We start from the raw sequence: 10,477 nt of genomic DNA on the forward strand, positions 1-10,477 counted from the left end.
TCAGGAGTCCCTGCCACATCTCGTCCACCAGCCCGAGATTCCTGCTGTTCCAGCTTGGTGCTCCTCCGTGTCCTGCTGGGGCACCGGGATCGACTGCCCCAGGGGGTTTGTGAAGCGAAGCCTCTCCTCTCTTCCATCCCCTCCCGTCTCAGCGGGAGCCACCAACCAGCGCCCCTGCCGGCGGTGACCGGAACTGCCCCAACTGGGAAAGTGGCTGCGGCCGAGGAGGGCGCCGTCACCGGCTTCTGATTCTGGTTGTTGTCTGTGCCAGTCATTGTTGTTTGTTTGCTTTGTTATACATACTAGTAAAGAACTGTTATCCCTATTCTCATGTCTTTGCCTGAGAGCCCCTTAATTTCAAAATTATAATAATTTGTAATGAGGGGGTTTACATTTTTTCATTCCAAGGGAGGCTTCTGCCTTCCTTAGCAGACAACTGACTTTCAGACCACAATAACATCATAAAACCATGCCCCATGGCAGGGTTTGGGAAGGTTTCCCCCCCAAAGGGGTACAGGCACACGTGTACCCCGTCTTATTTAGAGGAAGTGTCTGATCATCAGGCTTGGAAAGGGAAGCAAGCCAGTCTTGGCCTAGGCAGTGATGGATGAAGAAGAAGGATCTAGCCAGACCTGAATTCCATTTTTCACTCAGTTTCTTGCAGATTATAAAGAGGGTGGTCATCTCCTGGCCTCCTCAATACCATGACTCTATTTTTTGCTTTCCAACTGTGAAAAATCTGCATATTACATCACAGTCCTTCATAAGAATGGCATTTGTAGAGCATGATGCCAAAGGTGCACCTGGCAGGCCCTGGGAAATGCCAGACAGCCTCCTGGGATGATTGTAGAGCCATGCCAGAAGGAGCATGCCAAAGCAGCACATCCTTATCTATTCTAGTAATTGAGAGCATTTTAACTGCCAAATTACACCCAGCGAGGGTATTGGGGAGGGCTTTGGATGGCACAGGCTGAATTCATGCCAAGAAGCATTCTGATTCTGTATTAGTCCAGACGAACATGGGCCAGCACCAGGAAGCATTAATGGCACAGTCAGAGCCAATTGCACAGACACAACCATGACACACAAAAAACTTCACCCTACACCCATCCATCTTGTCTCATATTCTCATTTAAACTCACAGGCTTCATGTTCCAGATTTCCTCTCCAGGCTCTTATTTCTTTGGTTCATTACACACAAAGATCCTGGAATTTTTACTGACAATATTTATCTAATGTTTTGGTTTGAAAAGACAAGTGTCTGCTAAGGAAGGCAGGAGCCTCCCTTGAAATGGAAAACGCAAATCCCCTCCCTCCAAATTATTATAATTTTGGAATTAAGGGGCTCTCAGGCAAAGATATGGGAGTAGGAATGATAGTAACCTGTTTTTTTAGAGGAAAGAATTTCAACCCTATTCCCATAAATGGTACCCGAATTCAGACTAACTCTGTCTCTATGTACAACTAATTTATTTAAAGAAACAATCAAAGATACTGAAAATCTTAGTACCTCTATGTTAATTAACTTTATAGATTCATACAGCAACACAGAGGTTACCAAAAAGGGACATAGTTCTAAAACTATACAATAAAAGTTGGACTTTTGAGATTAGTGACTGTGAAAAAAATCAATGGTACATTAAAATATTAGAGATCTTATGGTAGGTGACAGCAAATGATGTTTTACTGACACTTGAATGCATTACAATATTTCCTTTTGCATGCACTCATTAGATTTGAGACCTTTTTATTAGTCAAAAAACCTAATTTCATGCACTTTTAAAAGTGCCAAAAATGTATATATAGCTGGTAGAACATAGAGAGGCTTTTTTTTGCCTCAAACCATTATACTGTCCAGAGTAAATATGTATATAAGGAATAAAATAAGGATTTAGATCCTATTTTTCAAAATAGGATCTAAATCCTTATTTACCCAGTTGACCAAGTAGTGTCCTATAAGTTCAACTCTTTTTTTCTGATTTTCCATGTGACCATTAGTATAATGCTTTCCAAATGAAAGAAAACTCAAAAATAAGAAATCATGTCTACAGTATGCAAGGCAGAAAAAAACCAGTCTTTTTGGGTTTGGGCTGGGGTTTTTCAGTCCTTAGGCTGAAGTGTAATGTAACAATGTCACTCTTAATGACATACCTTTACTTTTTTTCCTTTTTTTGAGCTTCTTCACATTCAGAGTTACATACAGAGTTCCCATGTTATGTTTTCTATAGATGTCAAAGTGGCCTGGAATTTTTAGTAGTATTTCATGGAAGTCTACCATCATCCTCAGATCCTGCTGTCTCTTAACGTCTGCACCACAATCACAGAGTCTGTATTTTCTCTTTTTCCTAGTTCTTATGCACACTTCTATCTAACTGTTCTTTCCTTTAAATTGCACAAACGTCTTAACATACACTCATTAAGATGGGAACCCAGAGTGCTATCTGGGACTTCATTGAGTTTTTGCAGGTATCTTGCACTATATACTGCCATATTTTGCTATTTGTTTTCAGACACAAATGGTGTAGAAAACAAGGCAAACATTTATAAATATGTCTCATCATCAGTGGAAAAATATTGTTTTGAAGTGCCAGGAGCTATACATAATGTTTATTTGATGAGAAAGCATTTCTAAAAGAATTGCCAGTGATGCCAGTTTGAAAGTGAGCTTCCAGTGAGCTGGCTTAGCATTTCCTCTCTATTCTCTTTGAGACTGTGGAGTACATTAGGAAAGACACAAATATGTAGAAACAGAGCAGCAGCATATCCTCACTACTACAAGCTTTCACAGATCTCTTGAAATTGGAGATTAGACAGTTTACAGCTGCTGAGGATCTATCCCTGGTGCAGTAAGAAAACCATAGAACAAGTCAGGGGGGGAAATAATTAATTGTGGATGATTGTTTTGTAACTGCATGTTGATATTATTTCTTGAAATGCAAGCTAAGCATGTTTAACTCTTTTTTCAGTTATCTTTGTAATATGATATAGTCTTGCTTTTTAACATACTGCCATAGGTTGACAAGGAAGTGAGTTTTCTGGGGAAGTTATAGCCAAATCAATCAGTGGTCAGATTTGAATATTGACACGTGGTGTAACCACTAAAGACATGGACTCGCCTCTGAGAACACAGAGCGTTAAAAGCAGAGAACGCCGTCGAGAAGTCTTTTGTTCTAGTCAGTGAAGGGTTCAGGGCTACAGGCTGGGTGGGGGAGGGGAAGCCATAGGGCGTAGGCTGAGATAGGTCAGCAGCCCCGGACAGAGAAGCGGGGTGAAGGGAATGGAACTGGGCTGGCCCCTGCAGGACAGAGGGGTAGAGAGGCAGCCCCCTTAGAGAAAGAGAGAGAGCCACCTTGAAATTTGATATCATGTGCTGGCAGCACACAGCTGCCAGCCGTGGGAGTCCCGGGCAGGCTGCGGTGAGACTTCAGCCGTCCTGAGGCCAGCAGAGCCCAAGATTTTAGCTCTTAGACAAAGAAAACTCTGTGAAACACTAATCCTCCTTGATCTGAAAGAGGAGAGAAACAGCCTGGGACCTGAGATACCAGAAGAAGATGGAAAGGATCCTACGTGGGAAGAGATGATGGAATGGCCTTGGCTGGACTTTTTCTTGTATAGCCATAGACTGAACCAATTTTCCTGTAAGACAGAGACTGCACCTAGGGAGATGCAATGGCTTGAGCCAAGAGGGTGACCTGCTGCCGTGGCTGCCAGTGCAGGAGTGAGAGTGACCTGCTGCAGTGACACCATGTGCAGGAGTGAAGTGAACAGAAAGATGAGGAGGGTGTCGTGGTGCCCTCTGTCTTCAGGGAAGAAGATCTCTGTTCTCAAGATCCTTGGCTCTACGGGAGGTGAAAATGGGGGAGACTGTTGTCCCAAAATGAGAAGTTCTTGTTTTCTTGGTACTTGGCAAAGCATCCCTAAAAGGAGCCCTATAAGCAGTTTTGGTCCATGTGCAGTGGTGAAAGCACTGTACATGGAAGGAGGATGTCATGATGGTAGATTTTCTCAGGTGGTGCTGTGTGTGACATGGAAACATAAGAGGTTTCAACTGTGTTTCCTGTGGAAGACTATGGTACAAGAGAGATTCCTTTCTCCTGTGATGAACTGAGAATTGTTATCTGAAAGGTGGTAACGACTTACAATGCAAGGTTTTGTCTCACTGTGCTTTGGTGGAAATAGGGTGGGGAGAGGAGGAATGTTTTGGAAGGTTTTCATTCTGAATTTTTGTGTTCCTTTTATTTTAGTGTAGGTAAATAAAGTTTTTTTCTTAATTTCTAAGCTTGAGCCTGCTCTGCTCTGTTTCTGGTCACATCTCACAGCAGCCATTTGAGAAAAATATTTTTTCATGTGTGCACTGGCACTGTGCCAGCAGCAAGCTATGACACAAGATTTTAGTAATGGTTTAGCACGTTTCAAAATCTTTAATGAACATGTTGCCCTTTTTCTTGAGGAAAATTTTCTTTTACTACATTCAAGATATGAATACTAAAATTCCTTAGATGTTGTGTTCATGACTAACTTACAAACCTTTGAAAACCTTTGAAAATGAAGTTTTTGTCGAATAACAATATACTTACAGTTATATTGGTGCAAACAGTGTCACTGAAACACAAAATATTATTTTAAGTCCAGTTGTTTCAAAACAAAATAGAAAGCATTAAAGAGGTATTTGTAGTCAATACTTGCATGATGAACTACTGGATGCCATCATGGGCAGTAAAGATACTGATTATCAGTTATCCATTACCCTAAAATACAACTGCACAGTTAATCATCACCTAGTGTCTTGGCTAATGAAGACAAATAGATCAAACATAGTGAACTGTAGTAACAAAGTGTGAGGGGGACAAGGCAAAAGAGACAACCGATTGTGGGCTGACCACAACCCCTGTTCCTTGAGAAGCTATTAATGAAGCAGTGAATTGAATGGGTTTTCTTATTAGAATGTTACTGACAGGAAACAGGTAGAGTTAAAAATAGCTTTGAAAAACTTTTCATATTTCACATTATTACCGGTAAAGTACCACAATCATCACCCTGAGACAAACGGGGTTTAGGGAGCAGTTTTTTGTTGGTTTTTGCTTTTCACAATTCAACTCTATTTTAAGTGGCAGTAAAATAAATTTTTCATAAGTTGAGTCTGTTTTGTCCATGATGGTAATTGCTGAATGATCTGCCTGTCTTTGTTTTGACCCGTGGGCTTTTCCATCTTATTTTCTCCCAGCAGTCTGGGGGGCAGGAGGACTACAAGAGTGGCTGGATGGCTGTCTGGCTGCAAGTAGACGTCAGCCCACCAAAACTTCTTTTATGGACTTGACCAGTTTTAAATGGCTCTCTGTACTTTCTTGGCTACACTGCGACAGATATCAGAAACCTATTAAGAAGGGATATCTGTCTAGGTTTCAGATTTTTTTTCTTCTTAATAAATTGTTTAAGTATTGATGTGCTTTTTATGACAAGAATATTATCAGAGTGGAGAGAGAATACTACTAGGCTAAACTTGTCAAGGCCCCAAACTAGGGGAAGTGAGATTAATTGCAGAAACACATTTATTCCTATTAATTAATGTTGTTGTATTTTCTGTGAATATTGTTTTTTGCAACTCATTCCATGATATATATTGGATTATGGCTATATTATTTAAAAAATGAGTAAATGTTTTTTATATTAGCATATTGTTTATATAATTTAAATAGAGTTCAGGTGGTTTTCAAAACTTATCAGGTGTGCCATTAAATCTACTGAAATGTTAGTTACAAAACTCTGACTTACACATTTCTTGACATCTCTGCAAGAGGTTTTGATATTTCAAGATAATAAGATTAAGAAAAAAAGCAAGGAATGTGTGCCACACATTTGTTAGGAATTATAATGCACTCCATTGGATCTTTACACAGAGGTAAAAGTATGTCTTCAGTGTAGGGTCCCTAGCTGACAGTCTTAAAAAGCATATTCATTTCAGCTTGGACTCTGTGAATAGCAGAGTGGACTGGCATTGTAAAACCATCAGTTTCTCCCAGCCCTATGCTTGCAGGTGTGTCACACACAGTAACAGCAGTAATGCTTCCATCAAAGCCATCAGAGAGGCAAGCATCAGGAACTCTACAGTACGATATAACTATGAAATCAATAACAGGAATACATAATTTGTCACCTACATATAAATAAGTTTCACTGCCAGAATCTGCAAGTCCAGAGAAAGCACAAATGTACCATACAGGAAAATTCAAACTATTTTTCATTCAGTTTATTAAATAAATTTATTACAAACATCTTTTTATTGAATTGATTATACAATTTATATCACTCTTGAAAATTATACAGAACCTTTATTATCTTTATATGGGATTTCCATTCTCAATATTTAAAGCTAGAAAAAGCAGACTGCAATAATTACCTTTGACCTGTAAAACATATCTTTTGCTATTATTTTTAATTTAGGGTGTTATGAACCATAATCTGAGCCATTCAAAAGGCTAAAAAGTATTAGAAAAGCAACAGTTAGATTACTGGCAAAAGAATATATTTCCCTGCCTAGCAGAAGTACATAGGCACATAGTTAGTTTTAAATAGTTGATTCATTTCTGAACTGTTCTCAAATTTCTTCTTATTTTCACCCATTTTCATTGTCTGTCAAGAAGTGTGCTGCGTTATCTGTGTATGCATTAATTCAATCTGAAAATGTCTCCACTAAATGCTAGAATAATATAGTCTCTTCTTTACCATTTCTTGACATCAAAAGAGATATTGTTGCTTCACAATAGAAGATTGCCAATTGAAAAAAATATTTTCTAACAGCTTTGTGATACAACATCTTTGAAAGTGGTTTGCTTCTCTGTGGGAAATCGGCAGAAGAAATGCGGCACACAATATGAGTGACCAGCAAGTCTCAAACTTTATTGATAGTTCACACATATTTTATATTGGTGTTAATGAAGCTTGTACATATTGCAAAGCTGAGCTCATTATTGGTTAATTACTTATCAGTCAACCACGCCTACTTCTATATTCTTATGGTTATGTTGTTACTACTTTTACATTCTTGTGGTTATTCTGCTGACACTGTCCTCATATTTTTGGCAAAAGATCCTCTCCTCTATCCAGTTGTTGCAGCAAGGGCACAATGTCCTTGTCAGTGGTTGGACACTGACTGCTGAATCCTAGACTTGTCTCCTTCTAACTTAACCAACAGTATTATGTCGACGTGACCTTTCTCAGCTAGCCAACTGTCCACAAAGCTCTCCTCCACAAATCTCTCCACATTTCCCCCATTTTTCTGTTGAACAAGCATGGTCTGGTTAAATGCAATGGATGTCATCTTTTGCACCATGTTCTGTAGGCATATGCAAAAGCATGGCAAAATTAATACTAGTAACAAAGCTATAATGCCCACTATAATGCTGACCTTAACAATAGAGCGTAACCATCATCCCAGGCCTAATGATTTGAGCCATCCATCAATACCAAAGCCCGATTCTACCTGTAGGTTCCCAGTTAACCTCTGCAACTCAGAGAGTTGGGAGTGAATGGACTGTGAATGATCAGAAAGATTCATGCAACACATGCCCTCAAATTCTTCACAACCATGGCTTTGTGCAAGTAAAAGGAAATCAATTGCAGCTTTATTTTGAAGTGTCGCATGGCAAATAGAATCAACATCAAGCAAAAGACTAGAAAGTGCTAAAGAGGTGGCATTGGTTTGCTTAGCAAGCCAACATCTCAACTTATTTAAAATAGCATGAGCACCTGTGGCCGATACCCCTGGAGCCAGGAAAGATGCTGCAATTATGGCTTCTGGGGACCAGAATTTATATCGTCCTTGCAGTCTGTAGCAAATGCATGAGCTATTCATTTATTTCGACGATGGCGGCAGCTCATGTTTAGTATCATGGACGTGTTGGGTGTAAGTAGAGACAGCTGTCTAATTGGATAGCTGTCTACATGGTCATCCGTGCAGCATTGATGGGATACCGGGCCAAGCACGGTCCCCACATATTAGGAAGTATTTTGCTGGCAATTGAATAGGGTCATTTGATGAGACTGATATTTTCTTTGTGGTATAATTGCACCAGGCTGTTGCATTATGGTAGACAGCTATGCTGGAGGTTACAATATTGGAATGGTTCTTGGCTGGCAGCTGGCTTCTATGGTTGAAATTAAGACATGCATCTGCCATCACTGAACCTAACAGCTCCAATTCTTGGGGTTCCTGTGGTGCTATGGGAAAAAAGGAAACCCATTGGTCTCAATTATCTACACTTGCCCTAGCATTGTTGGTCTTACAGGTGGGTATATGTGAGGGGCATGGCCACGGATCCGCTGCTAACCTAACCAAACAGGAGAAGATAATGACAGGCAAATAGCTTCCTGGTTAGTTAAGTTTGCCAGGGTGACTCAGATGTTAGTCTTGGGCTGAAGTGGGGCTTATACTTGATGTTCTGCACTGTCCACAAAAAGGGCAAAGATTAGTAAAGTAATAGCAGAAGGCTGCCACCTCACTCTGATCTTTCCAGGCACTGCTTTGAACTACTTAGACATTTTGGAAATAAGCATGTTTCTCACAAATCATTAAGAATAGCTCTTCTTTCCTTTTCTCTTTTTCCCTCTTGATCTGCCCAGATTTAACTTCTTTAGGTCTCTCAAACAATCATCTCACGATCGGTTGGGATCTTGATCTCCTGAAATCGGACTTATTATACTTGACTGTGACAGGGGAATACCCTGACCACACTTAGACTGTAAAATGCATGACTGAGATTGCCTTAAAGCGCCTTTGACTAAGTGCTGGGTTTGTTACCTAAACTATGCAAGAATTTTCTGTTCTGGGGATTCATACAATTGTAATCCTTGGAGGCCAGGTAACCCTGTAAATGCCTCAAGTTCTCTTTGCTAGGAGTTGAACTGCAGAATAGAAATCACAGCTCCTGCACTACAACTCAGGTAATTGGGACTGATGCACCCACTTAGTTTCCTGACAACCCCCGCAAAAAAGCAGTATCCATGAAGCACAATGTCTATTTTGACACTTAATACAAGCTAAAATCCTAGGCCTTCTAAATTCAAATGTAGAAAGCGCCGAAAGCAAGCTTATCTACAGATTTGCACCGATCAACCGCTTGGTCAATGGCAAAATCACACTGTCCTTTCAGTTTAAGAAGTATTGATCGAAGGATGATCAACAGCCTTGTCTCCACTCGCCGACGATCTTCTTCGCTCAGTTGATTGAGGTGTTCCATCAAACACAGCTGCTCAGGTCCATTTAGCAGGTATCCACAAAGATCCTGTAGGGGTAGAAACACAAAGATATCTGCGGCCTCAATATAACACCTTAGCAGGACCTTGCCATTGTCCTGTTTTAGGATCCCTGTATCTTACCTATACATCTTGCTTCACATCATCTTTTTCCTGTACATAGTGGCGAATTACAGCAGGAACTTTACTTTCCCTAAAAACACACAACTGATTTAAGACAAATAAACACCTTAACAATCTTTCTTGCGGCTCTCTGATGTCTGTGTATTTACCCAGATATTTTTTCAAGGTACCATTTGCTCTCTCTACGATCGCTTGCCCTGTAGGAGAATTAGGGATGCCTGTCACGTGTTCTATTCCTCACATTTGCATGAACTGCTTTATTCTTTTGCTGCAGTAAGCAAGCCTGTTATCTGTCTTGATGTGCTGTGGCACTCCCATTACTGCAAAACAACTACTGAGATGTCTTTCTACCTGCTTTGCTTTCTTACCAGTCTGTGCTGTGGCCCATATAAGATTACTGTAAGTATCTATAGTAACATGCACATACTTCATCCTTCCAAACTCAGCAACATGTGTGACATCCATTTGCCAGGTCTCATTTGTATTCAGCCCTCTAGGGTTAACTCCCAGACCTAGTCCACCGCCTCCATTATGATTACTACATATGGGACAGGCTTTGACTATTGCCCGTGCCTCCTCCATAGATATCTGAATTTCTCTATGGAGGCCTTTTGCATTTTGGTGGAACATGGAATGTGCCTCTCTGGCTATAGTCTGCCTGGGAATTGGAGTTGCTTGTGTGATTCAGACTAGCTTATCTGCTCGTGCGTTACCTGCTCCTAGACCAATATCTCACTTGTGACTTCTGATATGGATAACAGAGAAAGAATGCTTCCTCAGCTTAATTGCCCTCTGCAACTGTATAAACAGCTCATGCAACCTCTTGTTTTGAACTTCTTTTATAGAGGCATCTTCTATTTTCTCACACACTCTTTCAACATACAAAGAATCTGTCACTATGTTGAGAGGCCCAGAAAAGTGCATAATGGCCCATACAACAGCCAATAGCTCCAATGTTTGTAAAGTATCTAACTCAGAAGCCTGGAGAATCTGATGGTGCCATTGTAGATCACCAAGTAACTTTTGAGCATCATGCAATGTATGTATTTTAATATTTAATTGCAATTTCTGGGGGGTAACAATTTGATCGGTAAGTGTCCAT

Source organism: Agelaius phoeniceus, chromosome Z, assembly GCF_051311805.1.
Source record: "Agelaius phoeniceus isolate bAgePho1 chromosome Z, bAgePho1.hap1, whole genome shotgun sequence".
NCBI lineage: Eukaryota > Metazoa > Chordata > Aves > Passeriformes > Icteridae > Agelaius > Agelaius phoeniceus.